A 17,464-nucleotide genomic window follows, 5' to 3' on the forward strand; every position below is an offset into this window, starting at 1 on the left:
CCCGGGCCCCCCCCCCCCCCCCGCCCCCTCCGATCACAAAGTGGGGCCTAGTACTCTGCCGGGAACAGGAGGGGAGGCTCTGGGCAAACATTTGCCACTTCCAGCTCCTCGCAGCCTCCGGGCCTCATTCCCTCACCTTCATACAAGGTGTATCTTATGTCCGTGGTTCTCGATTTAACAACCAGAGGCGATGGAAGGAGCACTAAACTGAGAGTCCAAAGTCCTACGTGCTAATCCCTGTGCTTGCCCCATCTGAGAACGGGAGCAGGTGTGCCCCCGGACTTCCCGCCCCCGGCTCTGGCACTGTGGTCCCTCTCTCCTGCCCCCCACCATTTCCTCGCCGTCTTTCCTCTGTCCCGAGGCTGCCTGTCTGCTGGGGGGCTCCTCACTGCTTGGCAGGGGCCGGGGTCCCCCGGACACTTGCACCAGGCTCATCATTAAATGCAGTCATTTAATACTGACTTCAAGCCCTGATCTGGAATCTTCTCATGTAGTATACGTGGAAACATGATCACATTTAAATAGTTTGGGCCAGAATTTATGGTTTTTGTAGATGTAGGATTTCCTTAACTGTGAAACTGAAATCAATTTAATTGTCTGGACTTCTCAAAAGAAATCTCTGAGAGATTTTAGACCCAAAATGAAATTGAATTTTTCTCACCTTCGGAGTCTTTAATTATCAGGATGTCCAGCGAGGAGAATCAGACCTCTGCAGCTGGGCTGCTGGAAGCGGCCCAAACTGCCCTGTTTGTAGGGCCCGTGCCCTCAGAGTCAGCAGAAGTGAAAACCCCTTTGGGTGCTACCACCTTCCCCTTCCAGTCCTCCCCAGCTGAAATGTTTATAAAGCCTCTAATAATTACGTCTGCAAATGACTGCCCTGCGTGAACGTGCGTCCTACTGGCTCTGGGTAATCGCCTCCAAATGTTTGCAGCCTGGTGCTGGCGCTGGGGACGGTTTGGTGCCGGCGGGGTGCGAGGGGGAATGGAGTGAGGATTGTTTTTGCCGTCTTCCACAAGGAAACTGGAGACTCCAGTAGCCCCAAAGAGCAAGTGTTTATTTTCTATGGCNGAGCCAGGCCCTTCTCGTGAGCAGGCCGCCTCGGCCCCGCTGGTCTGGACTTGGCCGTCACTCAGCCCCGTGGGCCCTCGCCGCTTCCCGAGCCCTCCTCCAGGACGAGGGGCGGGTGGCAGTCCCCACAACCACGTGCTCTCCCCGAGTGGGCAAGTGTGAGGTGGGCAAGGTTTTTGCCATAAGCGAAATCGGCTAGCATCTATGAAAAGAAAGGAAAGTTTCAAAACACAACAGCATAAAAGAGCAAAACTGGACTGATGAACCCGAGTGTGTTTTGATCTGGAAATTCACGAAGCAGAAATAAATTTGGATCTCCGCAACTACGTTATTTTTATAGTCACTTGTCTGACAGTTACTGTACTTCAAAAGGGCACATCTTAAGTCATTTTTATGGTTGTTTTCTCTCTATTGTGTGCCGTGAATGTTAGAAGCTTGGGGCGGGGGGAGCACATTTCTCACTATTCATTTGACAAATAGCTTTTTTGTTTAGTTGTGTTTTGTTTTACAATTCTCCCCCTGCCCCAGATGTACACTAACCCCACCGTGTGCTCTGGAAAATGATGGGCGGTGGGATGCTCGGATAGTCATAGAGGAACCTTTTCTTCTGGGGTCCCTGTTGGGATTCTGTTGAGTCAGATGTCCCATGGCCTTTCTCACCTGAAAGCTGGGGAGCTGTGGCTATTTGGGGCGGAACGGTCCTGTCTGGAACCTTTCTCTGCCTTTTTGCCAGAGAACTAGACTGCTAGACAGGCCCTCATGGGTGATATGTCTAGTTGGGATACATGACCAAAAGGAGAGAAGGGGCTCGAGCTTTCCCCTGTAAGCAGAATGGCCTCTGTAAGTAGACGACTGTATTTTGCAAATATGTGTTAGTCCAGGATGCCATTTTGAATTTGCTTCCTTATCAGTATATCGGAAAAGTAAAGAAAACTGTTGGACCCTCCTTATGTACAGCTCATAAAAATTACAAGTGTGTATCAGCAGGCAGAGCAGCTTGATGCCGAAGAAAAAAGCACTCAGATTGTCCTTGGAAGCTGTGGAGGGTAGTCCCTGAATTACCCACAGAATGCTTTGCGAGGCACTTGATTCTCTGACCCTCTGTCTTATTTTCACTCTGTAAGTAGGGGTACCTACATTTCCAGAATTGCTGGAAAGCTCAACATGCACAGAAGTTTCTGGAGTGAGAGAGACCGTAGGTAAAGGGCACGTGCTTCCTCTCCTTCCTCAGTCCTCACAAAGCCTTTGTGTATTTTCTTTTCAAGACGGTTTCTTCTACGGAATACCCCCGCTCTACCCACCCCAGTTCCCAGCTACAAACACACGACACTCACTTAGGTTGGATTTCAGATAAACCAATACTTGTGTATGTGTGCCCCAAATACCACACGGGGACACATGCACACAAAACAATTATTTGTTTATATGAAATTTCAATGAACTGGATGCCCTGGTCTTTGCTTGTTTTGCCAAATCTGGCAGCCGTACCCCTACCCCAGAGCGAGAAGCTTCTCTTTGTAGCAGAAGGCGGTGATCTGGCTTTTCCACAGAATCCTCCAGCGAGCAGGAACAAAGTGTTACAGGTCTGGGAGCTTGTGAGGAAAACAGGGAGAGTGAGTGAGGGATGGAAGGAGGCAGCTCGCAAAGTCTCCGTGAGGCACCAGGCCTGAGGTCACCACTCCGCAGGAGTTAGAGGCCTGCTCGTGATTTGGGCCCTTTGGGGAGGTCAGTGGGGCTGGGAGGCCTGGCAGTGGTTAGGCTTCAGGCCACGGGGTTCCTGCTGAGCCTGGAATGAGTCAGCGTGTATGAGAGAGACACACAGAGAATGTGTGTGAGAGAGAATGTGTGTGACAGAACGTGTGTGTGAGAGAGTGAGAAACAAAATATGTGTTTGTGAATGTGTATGACAGAGAGAGAGAGAAAGAGTGTGTGTGTGTGTGTGTGTGTGTGTGCACGCGCGCGCGTGTGTTTGTGTGTGGAGGAGCTGGGGTCGCAGCCCTTGGTTATGGTCTTTCTGGCTTGGAGTTGGCCACCTGAGGAGCCGCTGAATGAGAGCTTTGTTGGTGGGGGCCACTGGCTTCCGGTTCATTCTCTGTTGGCTCCACAGGCCAGCTGTGTGCTGGTTTGAGCTCAAACCCACCATGAGGTGGAAGCAGCAGGCTAGTCCTGTCTGCTGCTGATAACACACCACTAGGCAGGAATTTGCTTTTGTGTTAAGTATTTTAATAGTGTCCACTCTTTTCACCTTTTGAGGTCACGTGGTTTTAATTGATAGCATTTGTGTCAGCCTAGCCTCCTTCCAGATGTGAAGGGCTCTCAGTGGAGCTGGGGAGGAAGTGAAGATCCAGCGCAGAGGTAGGAGAGGAGGATGTGGAACGACCCACCTGTGCCACTCATAGCTATGTGACCTTGGACAAGTCTCTTGACCTCTCTGAGCTTCAGTTTCTATAGCTGAGAAATGGAGATTATAGCAGTGTATAACACTATATATGGGGGAGTTGATTGGCAGATTAAATCAGTATATTTATAGCACCTAGATAGATAGATAGATAGATAGATAGATAGATAGATGTTGTGTCTATAGCATAGGGTAGCACTCTCTGGTGGTCCTGGGAGTTTTATCCAGTTCTAGCTTAGGCACTTACTAGTCCCTTAACTTCTGAGCTTCGGTTTCCTTATACGTAAAATTGGAGCAGCGGTGACTTATAATAATTAGTGCTAATATTTGGGCTTCTCAGCATCTAAACTCCCTCTCTATGTTTGAGGAATTCCCTGCCATAAGATCACCCCTTTTGGAAGACAAAAAGGCTGATACTTTATTTCCTGGACTCACAGCTGGTGCTGGGTTCCCCTCCTTCCCTCCCTCCCTGAGGTTAGCATCTATGCAGGCAGGCTTTTATACTTTTGCTGTATACCCTAAGCAATACAGGCTATTGGCAAAATAGAAACAGTGTTGCAAAAAGTCAACTAGCCCACAATAGAGGAGGAAGTTTTTGTATGTGCCCCTGTGGGGAACCATGGCGCATACAGAAGATGGCAGTGTGCTTGCAGCTGAGCAGGGGTGAAGCGGGTCAGGCGAGAGTCCCTGCTTCCCAGGGTGAGCCTGGCGGCCTCTCTCCCTGCATGGTATTTCAGTGCCCTGCAGGGGGCGAACTGCTGGCCGCGCCTTTTCTGGACTCAGCCTGTGCCTCTAGCCCTGATCGCTCATGAGGTTTGTGTTCCCTTTTTGCTCCTGGAGATATTCCTCTTGTTTTTTAACCCTACTATGTCTTTTCCTGTGCTGCACTCCTAGAATATAAAAAAACAATCATTATATAAAAATAATATATTTTCATTAAAAATCCAAGAAGTATGTGAAGATTATTATTTTTCCAGAAATTTTCCACAAATTTATCAACGTGTGTGTGTGTATCCGTGGACTCATACTTTATATACCCTTGTGCATCGTTTTCTTTTGTTCTTTACCAGTAGATCTTGGCCATCCTTATACCTAACTCAGTATTCCTATATTAAGCGTTGCTAGTTTCCGTGTGTATGTGTGTGTGTGTGTGTGTGTGTGTGTGTGTGTATTTTTTTTTGTACTTAGGAAAACTTCCAAAATATACAAAAGTAGACAGAATCATGTAGTATGCTGGGTACTTCGATGCTACGACATTCAAGGAGCTTCAATAATTATTAGCCCTCAGGGCGCCTGGGTGGCTTAGTCGGTTAAGCCTCTGACTTCAGCTCAGGTCATGATCTCATGGTTCGTGGGTTCGAGCCCCACGTCAGGCTCTGTGCTGACAGCTCAGAGCCTGGAGCCTGCTTCGGATTCTGTGTCTCCCTCTCTTTGCCCCTCCCCCACTTGCACTCTGTCTCTCTCTCTAAAAAATAAATACAAACCATTAAAAAAAAACTTTTAAAATTATTAAAAAAAATAATTATTAGCCCTCAGCCAGTCTTGTTTCATCTCTACTCACAGCCACCTCTCCGCTTCTCCCTACCTTGCTTTCTCGGTTATTTTGAAGCAAATTCCAGACAGCATACCACTGCATCTGCAAATATTATTTTTAATCTATTATTTTCTTTAAAGCATCTTACCTGCCTTCGCTGGGTCTGGAGCAGAGGAGGGTTCTGTGAACTCATAGTGGCATTTTGTCTTTGGGTTTCTCAGTCTGAAATCAATTTGTATGAGGGAGGAAGACAGCCAGACCCATCTCTCATATCCAGCCAACCAGCCTTTTCCATCTGTCTCTAGATTGTCTTCTGTCAGGATGTTACTGTAACAGTCACGTCTGGGAGGGTTTACGCTGATATGAATTCAGGTCCTCTGTTCAGTGGGCGTGAAGCTCTGCTTTCTAAGACAGCGTCACCACCACCATCATATCAGGTAGTAGCTTCTCTTCTTCCCTCTGACACCTGAAAATGAATTTCTTGGCTCTTGTTCTTGAGGGTTGTTTTTTTTTTAAGTAACCAAGATTGAACCTGTCAGTTTCTATTACAGTTAAATCTGAGTAACAGAGAAAAAAGGCTACCACCTCTTACAGCAGTGACTGATAAAGAAGTTGAGTATTTCTTCACTCGCTCGGAGTCGGAAGGCTGGACTCTCTGGTATAGCCCATGGGATCTGGAGGCTGTGATGGAGACCCGGAATTCCTAGTAAAAGGGGAGGGAAATACCTGCCCTGTGCTAGAGACAAAAATACCTACTATGAGGTAGTTATTTAAAAATTTTTTTTCTATGTTTATTTATTTTTGAGACAGAGAGAAACAGAGCATGAGCGAGGGAGGAGCAGAGCAGAGAGGGAGACACAGAATCCGAAGCAGGCTCCAGGCTCTGAGCTGTCAGCGCAGAGCCCAATGCGGGGATCAAACCCACGAACTGTGAGATCATGACTTGAGCCAAAGTCAGGCAGGAGTCGATCGTTCAACCAACTGAGACACCCAGGCGCCCCACCACGGGTGTCCTTATATAAAGCACTTTCACATTTCTCTTTTTAAAGACAATTCCATGGGAAACATTGTTACTCTCAGTTTTTACTGGACTCCTTGTCTGTGTGAACCACACGATCAGGTACTTTGAGGCAGTATGAGGTAGAAGGCATGTCCCTGCTTTCAGAGCCATGACGATGGGAAGGAGGTAAGGCAGATCAGCGAAGACGCCGGGGCCAAGTCAGTGCTGTGACTTAGAGGTTTTCCTTGGACAAGCCACACAGTGAAGGAATTGTGTCACTGCGTGGCCCACACCATTCTGAGTTTAACATTCCACTTTCAGAATTCTATTTTTTTTTTAAACGTTTTGTTTATTTCTGAGAGAGAGAGACAGCATGAGCAGGGGAGGGTCAGAGAGAGACAGAGGGAGACACAGAATCTGAAACAGGCTTCAGGCCCTGAGCTGGTTGTCAGCACAGAGCCTGACGCAAGGCTTGAATCCACGAACCGTGAGGTCATGACCTGAGCCAAAGTCGGACGCTTAACCGGCTGAGCCACCCAGGCGCCCCGGCTTTCAGATTTCTAAAATGTATGTGGGGGTGTGTGGCGTGTTTCTTTCTTCTGAAAGACTTTTTGGAAGGGTGGTGGGATTTCTGTGCTCCCAGGAGGGATCTAGCTCTGTGCACAAATGCAAAGCTCACCCAGTAGGCTTTTGCTGAGGGTCTAGCCAAGCCGTAGAGAGAAACTAGACTCTACCCTTCAGAAGCTTGCAGCCTCGTTGGCGGGACCACCTCCCCAGATCATTCCACTGGGAGGTGGGCCTGGCCAGGTGCTCCTGCCGAGGTCCAGCAAAGGACAATGGGCTGGGAAGACTGTCCTTTTTCTGGTGTTACCAGAACATGTTTCTTTTTGCCACATAAACATCTCATTGAGGGTCCCTCATTTGCAATCCAGGCAACAAAAAAAGACTCATCCAGAAGCATCTTCTGGGGGAAAAAGCAAAACAGTATAGTTGAGTCACAGGGGTATATGTAGAAGAGGGACTTTGTGTAACAAGCAGCATGCGGAAAGGACGGAGTTCAACACGACTGACTCCATGTGAGGGGAATCGCAATATGGCTCCCTGGCCCCACTGGGCACACATCTCAGCTGTACACTTGCCTCCCTACCGGTGACTGCAGGGAAATGGATATTCAGCCACCATGCCCCCTGCCTCCAGGTTAGCTGCAGAATTAGCCACTGCAGAAATGTCAAGCTTTTACTGCATTTGACTTTGAAACGAACACCTTACCTCCTCCTACTCCTTCATTGGCTGACTTCTTTCAATGCGCCATTTACCGCTGACCGTGGAGAACCCCTATGATCTTCTGTCTGCAAGTGACAGAACCGACCCTAGTATCAAGGAGCTGCCCGTAGGAACACTTATGATCCAAGGACCCAGCCTTCCTAAATGTCTCTGTCTTCGAGAATTTTCTATCGTTTGTAAAAGAGGAAGCTTTTTAGAAACCAGAATTGCTTTCTGTATAATAATTTGCCTTTTGGTCCTTGTAGATGAGCGCTCATTATGAAGCTGCTGGTCCTGATGGACTTTCAGAAACATGAAGTCCTAGAGATGCTGGTGGGGCCTCATTACTGTCAGTCAGTGTGGCGTGAGCTACCGGTGGAGCATTTGACTATTTCTCTGGTTCCACTTGATTCCCTGTAGGGAAACACTGCCACCCTTAATAAAATGAAACCTAGTATCTGCACAGAGTATAAGCAGGGGAGACCCTTTCCCTGACTCTAGGACCGTCTTACCTTGTTTGACGCAAGTATCATGAATGTGGAACTGTAAAGAAGGCAGTATAATCCTAGCACCCTATGTGGCTTGGCAGCGAATGAGATTTTCGTGTTCTTCATGTAACTGTAGTTCCTTGGTATTTGGCCTTCAGGGAGCCTAGGGAATGGTGTCTAAGCAAGGTGAGGGCATAAAGAGGAAGCATTTTTTTTAGAAGGAATAACTAGAGCTGAGGAGTGGCATCTCCATTTTCTCTGCTCGTTCCTTCCTGCCAAAATGTCATCAGGGTTTGGGAAGATTACAGTATGATCGTGGTTACTCAGGCCACCTCTCTACTCACACCTCACATTTTTCCAGCTGCTGTCAGAGATTAAAGGCATCCTATAGATGAGCAGGCTGTACACTTTCGTATAAGCGAGGAGTAGAGACAGTCGTGACCTCTGAGTCCCCAGGGGACTGAGATGGCTTGCCAGGACCTGGGAGGGATTTGTGGGTGAAATGCAGTATCTGGTTTGCATGTGACCAGCTGCATATACATGTGCCCCCAACCCCATGACCTGCACAGAACAGACCAGAGGAGCCCCAGTCTCCAGCTCACATGCCGTATCCTATTCCAGACCATACGGAGGTGAGTGGTTTTATAAAATATTGTAAAATAAGAGAATATCGGGTAGGCTCTCAAAAGGGGATCATCCGGTGAACATAGTATATTGTCGCAGGCACAGGAAGAAGCCATCTGTGATTCAGAAACTCAGGATACAGGCTGTAGCAGTTACGCCTCCAGGAGATAACACAAGTGTTTGAAGATTTAAAAGTGGATTGTGAAAGAAAAGGAAGGAAAGAATCGAGTGAAACCCCATCTGTGGCCTGGTTCCTAACTGGTGTTTCGGATATTCTCGTTTGTTTTGCATGAATGTGGGCCCAGTGCTGCCAAATCTTTTTTTTGTTTTCCAAGAGAAGCCAGAAATCTGTGTTGTTACTGTAAAAGCTTCCGATCTTTAAATATTGACAGTCAAGCAGTCAGTCTGCCAGGAATGCCAAGCACAGGTTGGCAAGCACCAGACTCAGCCCAAGAACTGCCAGGTTGAGACTTCAGGTTTAAAAGTTCACTGAGGCAAAAACTGACCAAATGCTTCTACAAGTTCGGCCTGGACCTTCCGAAGACTTTGGGTGGCTGGTCCTTGGAGGCTGATGGCGAGTTTGGGGTACTTAAACTTTGCTTTTATCAAGGGTTTTCTTCTGTCACATAAAGTAGTTAATTTTTATTGGCAATTTAAAATCCCAGGAGATGTTTTTCTCTCACTAGCCTCAGACTTACGTAACAGTAAAGTATCAAGGTCAAGCATAATTCTGGTCCAGAAATATAATTTTGGAAGAAAATAAAAAGATGCCCAGACTTAGGGTTTATCAGAACTGGCAACTACTTGAACTTTACTGTGTATTAGAACATCTTTAAACTACTCTCAGTGTCTGAAGAAGCTTTTAGGATATTGAAGGTCTAGACAGGGTGGAAAGGCGGGAGAGAAACCAGAGGAAAGAGGGAAGGAGACAGGAGAGGCCTGGGAGCCACATTCACTGCCTCACCTCTGTCTGTTCCGCTCCGCCTCGTGAATGAGCCAGGGCGGCACTTGGACCCACGGAGACACCAGCCCCCCAACCTTGCAGCCTTTGCCACGCCCCCAGGCGTGGTAGTAAGGTCCTTGTTAGTGATGCGCAGAGCGGCCTCTCTGACGGCCTATCTGGAGGCCCTTCTCCCTGCTCTGCGAGCCACGAATGGTTGTATTTCTCCTGGATGATTCATTGGTGTTTCCTTCTGTACAACTAATTAGACGTCCTTTTCTTCAGTTGATTAATAGAAAATTTAGAGCCAAACTTGCGGTATACCTGTGCTCTTCATAGGATGCATTTTGGCATCTTTGCAAGCGAAGAGAAATCCCTTCTGGAACAAAATTGGGGATGAAAATTAAAGGAAAGAAGAGAGGGAGGGAAGGGAGATGCGTGCAGTCTGAATTAGGCCCTACCACTTAAGATTCTATTTTCTAGATCTGTCTGGCAGTAGTAAGTAAGGTAAACATCATGAGAAATTGCTCTGGGAGGAAGGACAGCATGGGTGGGGTGACCATTTAATTTTACCATTAGATTGTTATTTAAACAAGAACACTTGGAGTGTAGAAAGGGGATGCTATTAATAGTCTAGGACAAGTATAAACCAGCACTGTCCTGGGCCACCCGAAGACACGTCACCGCCCTGAGCTGGAGGCACGGGGCAGGGAAGGATGGGGGAATGGACTGGTGGGGGCTGGGGCAAGGCGAGGCGAGGGCCCTGGGGCCCGAGATGCTGCCGGCGGGTGAAGGACACTGTATCTGGGCCTGTCATCTGTTAGAACCAGGACAGGTAGTGTCAGATCATCCTTGGGCTGCCATTTGGCTTTGCCTGGACTTTCAAGGTGAGGAGTAAAAGCACCCCGTGGCTCTAAATGCAGCTCACCGCGCCTGCACCCCACATCTGCTGGTGATCCTTGGTAGCCCACACGCTGTAATTTGGCCCCGTGTTGAATGGGGAGATTAGGCTTTCTCTGCGGGGTGGTGCTAACACCATGTAGAGACTAATTTGTTACTTTTGAGAGCTCACCGCTGGGATTTGGCCGTAATTCCATGCACACAGAACGGAGGGAAGGAGTGGAGGTGAGGCAGCTGCCTCTCAGAAGTGTAAATGCTTTGTTTTCACCATTGATTTCTGGCTGGTCTCAAAAATTCCCAAGAGCTGCCTTTCGTGCCCATGAGCTGCCCGCCAGAGCTTTGCCAGGGCTGTGGCCCTTCAGACTGTGACTGGAAAAGGCTGACTCACGTGCTCTGTGCTCTCCAGAGGGCCTAAAGCTACCTTCTGCAGGGAGGGCTCTCCGCCCTGGACGAGGGTGTAGGGCTCCAGAAAGTATTACCTATACTTAGGTCTGGAGCAGAAGCTCCAGAATCTGGCGGGGGGGCCTGTCTCGGAGGTATCAGCAAGGGCTGTAGATGAAGGCAGCCCAGCCCAGCCCACCTCTGGCTCATACATACATACATACATACATACATACATACATACATACATTGTTCTTTTTTTTTTTTTAAGGTTTATTTATTTTTGAGAGAGAGATAGAGCACAAGCAGGGGAGGGGCTGAGAGAGGGGGACACAGAATCTGAAGCAGGTTCCAGGCTCTGAGCTGTCAGCACAGAGCCCAACGCGGGGCTCAAACCCACGAACCGTGAGATCATGACCCGAGCCAAAGTTGGACGCTTAACTGACTGAGCCACCCAGGCGCCCTCAGCAATGTGTTCTCTGCAGCCAAGGGACACCCTACACTGTCCGTATCCCCAAATTAACTGACAAGACTTCACTCTCTCGAACTTTTTTGAGCACTAACTCTATGCCAGGCATTGTGCCCATTCTGAAGCCCACCTGCTGCGCAGCGCACCAGTCAGGGACCTCTGCAATCTGCCCCTCCCTCCGCTCCCATCTGCCACCTTCTCCCACCAGCTCCCCTGTACCTTCTGTTTCGGCTGCACCGACCCCCCAGCTGTCTCCCAGACAGGTGCTCACTCACACATGTGGCCTGTGGCCGTGCTCTCTCTTCTGCCTAGGATGCCCTCCCTCCATCCTGCCCTTCTGTTTGCCCTACTTCTCCTTTGAGGCCCAGTGAGAGGCCACCATTTCTAGAAAGCTCTGCGGGCTTCCTTGTTCCTAGCCACAAGCCCTGCTCCTCAGCACTGACTGCCCCGAGATCATTCAGTAAGTCATGACTTAGAGGACAGATGCTTCCTATGTATGTGTGTCTGTCTCCCTCAGCAGGGCTCTGCATCCTTTGGGGACGGGGCTTTTGACTAATAAAACATTGTCTTTCCCTCCCAGCCTCACAAGTCCAGCCTGGAGCCTTGACCTGGAGCCCTTCCACCAGCCATCATCAAGCTCTGGTTTTCTAAGAACAGCTTGGGATTTTAACGCTTGGTTATTTTTAAATAATGGCATGAAAGATTAAGAGGAAGTAGGGGGGACTGACCTGTACGCATAAGGATAAAGCCAACTCATTTCATTTTCTGGGAATATACGTGCTTTTACTGCACTCTGCAATTTCCCAATTGACCTTGAAATCAGAGGTGGATTGACTCCCGGTTGCACCACTTACCAGCCGTATTATTTTGCATAACATATTTAAACCTTTTAAAGCTTTAGCTTCCTCGTCTGTGGGACCGGCTTGCCCCCAGCATATTGGTTATAGAGTGACTTCTGCCTCCCCTTTTCATGGCATGTTCGAAGTGCGTAACTCACATGTCACAGTGTAGGCAGAAAGGATGCATTTGCCTGCCTGGGGATTCTGAAGCGGGAGTTTGTGCCTTCTCTCTTTCCTCTGTTTAAGAACCACTGGCCTATGTTCTTGTGGGTGCTCCGTAAACAGCCGGGAATGCAAGGCTGTCACGTGCACATCGCACAACACCGGGTACAGACGGGCTTTATGAGAGTTAGCTGCCCTCTCCCTTCCTCCCTGCCCTGCATACCCCATATCTTCCCATGGTGCTGGCCGGTTGTGGAAAATGTTTCCAGAACACAGAGAGGTTGCCATAGAGTGGCGGTGAGGAGTAGGGTGGGGGGCAGCTTTAGAAGCCAGAAGGAATTTGGCCTGACTTGGAAAGGCAGTGCGCTGGGCAGGAAGAGGCCACATCCTGCCTTATATGAGGCTGCCACTGGCTTTGTTCTTCACAGTTTATAGGCCAGTGCATGCCCTTGGCCATGAGGAAAAACATGACTCTGCTTTTCTAGTCCACAGTGCAGAAGACCAATGTGGAAAGCCCAATGGCAAAGGTGTAGAGAGTGGCCGGATTGGAGGCATGAGTAGTGTCTTGCAGATTGCAAACGGAAATCAGTTTACAGCGCTACGGTGTCCAGGATTTTTGAAGCACTGATATTCAAGCGTTTCAGGCTTCTCCTTGTAATGTGCCTGTCCCTGCGTGTCACTCTACGGCATGCCCCAGAAGTGTTACACCCCACCTTCTCCCTCTCTGCCCACTTTCTCTCGCCACCCCAGGGCCCCTGCTGTGCCCTGCCTTCTCCAAGCCTGTCCATGAGAGCGCTTTCGCTGGCGCACACAGGCACCACAGCGCGCGGTCGTCGTGTGGATGACCTGGGGCCGCCCGCAGCTGAGCCTGAGCTTACAGACAGCCTCATGCGACCTGAAGACCAAGTTGAAGTCTAACCACCTCTTCTAGACACTTGCTCCCTAGGGTCTGTTCTCATTTTGCTAACCCGTCTTCCGAATGCAGACTCTTGTGATTAAGATCTTACCATCCTGCGCCGCTTGGTTCCAGAGGCAAAGACTAAATTATCTACTTTCTTGGGCCTCCACTTGGTCTTTCTTGTCCAAGCATGAAGTCCCCACACCCTTTGACAGACATGCTGATGGCCAACACCTGAGCATCTCAGGTGCGCCCCGTGGGCTGTGGGCCATGAGCGTCCCACACGGCATCTTTCCTCCTGCCAGCGGTTAGAACGGTGCTGCATCCCCTTAGGCTTGAACAGTGCTCAGCTGGTTTACAAATTGCTTTTACATTTGCTCTACCTGCTAATTCAGTCAAGGAGGAAGGCGGGTAGTGTTATCCCCATTTTCTTTCTTCTTTTGAATGTTTGTTTATTTTTGACAGAGAGAGTCAGAGTGTGAGCCAGGGAGGGGCAGAGAGAGAGAGACACACACACACACAGAATCCGAGGCAGGCTCCAGGCTCTGAGCTGGCTGTCAGCACACAGCCCCATGCGGGGCTCAAACCCATGAACCCTGAGATCCTGACCTGAGCCGAATGGGGAAGCTCAACCGACTGAGCCACCCAGGCGCCCCATTATCCCCGTTTTGCAGAAGAGACTGCACTCAGAGGTTAGATTTGCCCGGGCTCACGTGGTCAGGAGTAGGACTAGGTCCCTGGCCGTAGTGCTCTGCCTGTCCTGCAAGCACCCACGATGCTAGGTCGATGGCTCCTAGCCCTTGCCTTTATAGTTCCTGAGTTAAGAAACAGCTAGCCTGGAGAAGTTTTGCAGCTTCACACTCAGCCACCGCACAGTCACCGAGTCCCCCTTTTCTGGGGATTCATAGAATATACTTCCACGTTAAAAGCAATCCCAGTCTTTCCATTAAAACATTGAAGAGCATTCAGGTTCCTGCCTTGGTGCTTGAACCCCTCACAAACTGCCTTCCTACCTCACAGTCCACAGTCACATTTGGCAAAGGCTGGGTTTCTTCTCCAACGTTCATTCCAGCGGAATGGTTTTTATCACTTTTCCTCACAGTACAGCAACGTCCCTGGAGGCTGTGGTGAGTGTGTAATGAAGCAGATTTGTGGATGTCGGTTCTCAGACTGCTTCTTCAGGCTTTTGATCACTGGGGAGCTTCTGTTGTGTAGGTTTTAGTGTGAATTGTGTACGGGCAGGCTACTCAGGGCTTATATGCCAGAGAGGGAATGGTTTTAGTTATTAGAGGGCATGGGCTCCCCCCGCCCCCCATAGGTCTGCAGCCTGATTTGGATTAAAATTTCACTTATGGATATGGAAGTGTTAGAGTACTGTCTTCCTTCTCCCTCCCTCCCTCCCTTCCTTCTCTCCTTCCCACCTGCCTGCCTACCTTCCATCCGTCCATCTGTCCATCTATCCAGCATCCCTCTAAGATGATAGGAAACATATACTGTGGATTTCTTTGAATCTGATGAGTTTGGGTATCTACCCTTTCACTTACAGAAATCCTATCCCGCTGTTTATTGCAGAAGCAGCATATTTCTACTACAGTGTCTTTCCCATGAGTCTCAGCCTCCTGGTGCTGAGCCTGGGGGCTGGGTTCAGGGCCAGTCTGGGGTCCCCAGGGAGGTGTGCAGGTGGGCAGCGTGTCATCAGCTCTTGGAAATAGGAACCGTCTGCACCTTGCCTCTCTCCTCTTGCTGACATTCTGCACAAGCATTCCTCATCTTTCTGAGTAGTTTTGTTCAGTGCGGAGACAGAGCGACAGAGCTGGCTGGCTTCAGTCAAGTCACATTCTCTCTGTCAGTCTTGGTTTCCTCCTGTCTAAAATGAGAAGGATGGATTGAAATATCTTTCCTAACCTTAACAGACAGTTATAGATTCTGTTAAAATAATTACAGAACACCAGAGAGAGGAGAGATACCGAAGGGCATCTTTCCTCATCTGAGGGCGTCCCTGACTTTCCGGGTCTCAGCATGATCACCTCTTGCAGTGGGGAGCTTGCCACTTCCAAAGCAGCCCATTATTTTATTTTTGGACATGTTCATTGGGATGCTTTCCGTATATTAAATTTAAACAACCAGGGGCGCCTGGGTGGCTCAGTCAATTAAGCATCTGACCTTGGCTCAGGTGATGATCTCACAGTCTGTGAGTTTGAGCCCCACATCGGGCTCTGTGCTGACAGCTCAGAGCCTGGAGCCTGCTTCAGATTCTGTGTCTCCCTCTCTCTCTGTCCCTCCTCTGTTCACACTCTGTCTCTCAAAAATAAACAAACATTAAAAACATTTTTTTTTTAAATTTAAGCAATCAGCTTCCTTGTTTCTACCCATTCCTCTCCCCGCCTCCCCCCGATTTGTACTCCGAGACCACGTGGAACATGTGTATGTGCTCTTCCTCCACGAAAGTCCTTCAGATACTCAGATTTGCAGAGAGGCTCGCATTTCCTTTGAGTCATCTTTTGTGTGGGCCCATCGCCCTTCCCTCACACACACCACGTCTCCTTCCCCCAGGGAAGGGCATTCCACTTCTGAACGTCAGCAAGTTGGAAATCTGGGCGGCAGGCTCCCCTCTCGGCACAGGCACCAAGAGGCTGGAAGAAGAGGCCTCTGTGGAGAAGGCTGCGCGGACACACCTTTCTTACCTGGGAAGCCAGGGTCCTAGTTCGTAGCTTTCCCTGAATCCCAGCCAGCGCCCCGAGGGCTGACTTTGTCCAGTGCAGGGACACAGCGTGTGTGGACCCACAGCAGAGCCCGGTCCCAGGCCTCGCCCTGTGCACGCAGCTCAGAAGCATGATGCAGTGATCGGCAGGGCTCGTGTTCTTGTTCGGGGTGCAGGGAGCAGCCCGGTTTTCAGGGTGTCTGGGGCTGCGAGAAGAAGAAAGAGACAGGAGAGGAAAGCTTTGGGACCGCCAGTGTGTGGAGGAAATGTTGGAGCATGTTGGGAGCCCCCTGGCGAATCCTTGAAAGCAGTGACTGCCCGGGCTGTGGCCTCCCCCTTGCTTGCTTGTCTTCTCCCGTCTGCATCTGAAGGAAAAACAAGATGTTCCCTGTGGCTCCTGGTGGATGGGCTGGCCTGGCCATCTCAGACCGTAGAACCGCCTCCTTCTGACAGAAGATCTGTCAGTCTTTTCCAAACCATGGTGCCCTATAGAGCTGCCCTTTCCCTCTTCCCCCCAGTCCGGGTGGGGGCCTCTACCTTCTGGGTTTCCCGCCGAGCGTAGACAGTGCATTTTCCCATCTCTTGGCTCTAAGGGCCTCTGCTGCCTGGAGCTTCCTGACAGCTGGAATTCACGGCCATGGGGCATTGATCATAGTGTTGGGTGGATTTCTCTATGGCTGTTTTGAGAACATACTGCCTCTATTGTCACCTAAAAATTAAGCTTTATGCTGGAATAAAAATGAATTAAAACCCTAGATGTCTCTGAGGTATACCTGGGTTGGTCTCCAGGGGTTTAGAAAAACTGGAACTTTCCGTGCTTGGAATTCTGGTGTAGAGCTGTTGTTCTGTGATGGCTTTTAGGGCCCTTGGAGCCTGGCCTGCTGGGAGGTTCTGGGGAGCGGAGGGTCCTGGCACTTGCCAAGAGGAAGGGCCCAGCCTCTCGGCGGGGGGGGGGGGGGGGGGGGGGAAGCTGGGTCACTTCCTTCCTGTCTCAGAACTGGGCCGAGGGTGGCTGACCAGGCAGCAGAGTGGCGAGGCTGCGGTCATGGGCTGGAGTCAGACGGCCTGGGTTTGAATGCCAGCTTGGCACTTGCGCGTGCCTGACCTTGGCCTGGCTGCTTGATCTCACTGTGCGCCGGCATTCTCTGTAAAATAGAAACTTCCTCACAAGGTTGGGGGTTGTGAGGATTGAATAAGTTAGTGTTTGTCAAGTGCCTGGAACAGCATCTGGCACAAATGCCGTGCGTATTTGCAAAATAAGCAGTTGTGCCAAAATGTACCATGCATCCCGGTAACTGTCCACCAAGAATATACATTTGAGAGCCTGTTAAACACCAGATCATCCACCCGCGCTTGTTTTCCCAGCCAAGGCGCTTAAAATATGGACTGTTGTCAAGTGAGGGCAAACCAGAATGGGCTTGATGCAGGCACGTTCTTTCAGAGTCCGATAGACGCCATGGCTCCCGGGGCAGCTTCTCCGTGTTCATCCACCTTTCTTTCCTAACTCCTGGACTCCTGTTGGACGTGCCAACGCTTTTTCTTCTTGCTACTTCGGGAAAAAAGTTCTCTTCTTTTCCTTCCGCAGAGCCAACAGAGCTGTCCACCTGCAGATATGGCTGCTGTGACTCTGATGTCATTCAGGAACCATGAATTTTCCACTCTTCATCAGAGGTTCACAGCCTGGTAGCCGCCTGTCCCTCCAATGGGAGCTGTAGCACCTCTTCCTCCCCGTCTCATGCTCCTTGACCCCCCTGACGCCTCGTGTGCACACCTTCATTCCTCCATCCTCCCAGAAGGCG

The 17,464-nt window shown here is 49.8% G+C and overlaps 1 protein-coding gene and 1 long non-coding RNA gene across 10 annotated transcripts in view; one reads left to right on the top strand and one right to left on the bottom strand.

The window, feature by feature from the left end:
• Positions 1-17,464, top strand: part of XXYLT1 (xyloside xylosyltransferase 1) — a 159,069-nt gene that overhangs the window by 93,035 nt on the left and 48,570 nt on the right. The window lies entirely within an intron of this gene.
• LOC144223700 (uncharacterized) overlaps positions 14,429-17,464 on the bottom strand; it is a 4,257-nt gene continuing 1,221 nt past the window's right edge. The window contains exons 2-3 of the long non-coding RNA XR_013332789.1: positions 15,649-15,871; positions 14,429-14,831 (exon numbers count right to left, since the gene is read on the bottom strand). This is a non-coding gene — a long non-coding RNA (uncharacterized LOC144223700). The remainder of the gene's footprint in view (positions 14,832-15,648; positions 15,872-17,464) is intronic.

The sequence above is a fragment of the Crocuta crocuta genome, unplaced genomic scaffold (genome assembly GCF_008692635.1).
Source record: "Crocuta crocuta isolate KB4526 unplaced genomic scaffold, BGI_CrCroc_1.0 scaffold70, whole genome shotgun sequence".
Taxonomy (NCBI): domain Eukaryota; kingdom Metazoa; phylum Chordata; class Mammalia; order Carnivora; family Hyaenidae; genus Crocuta; species Crocuta crocuta.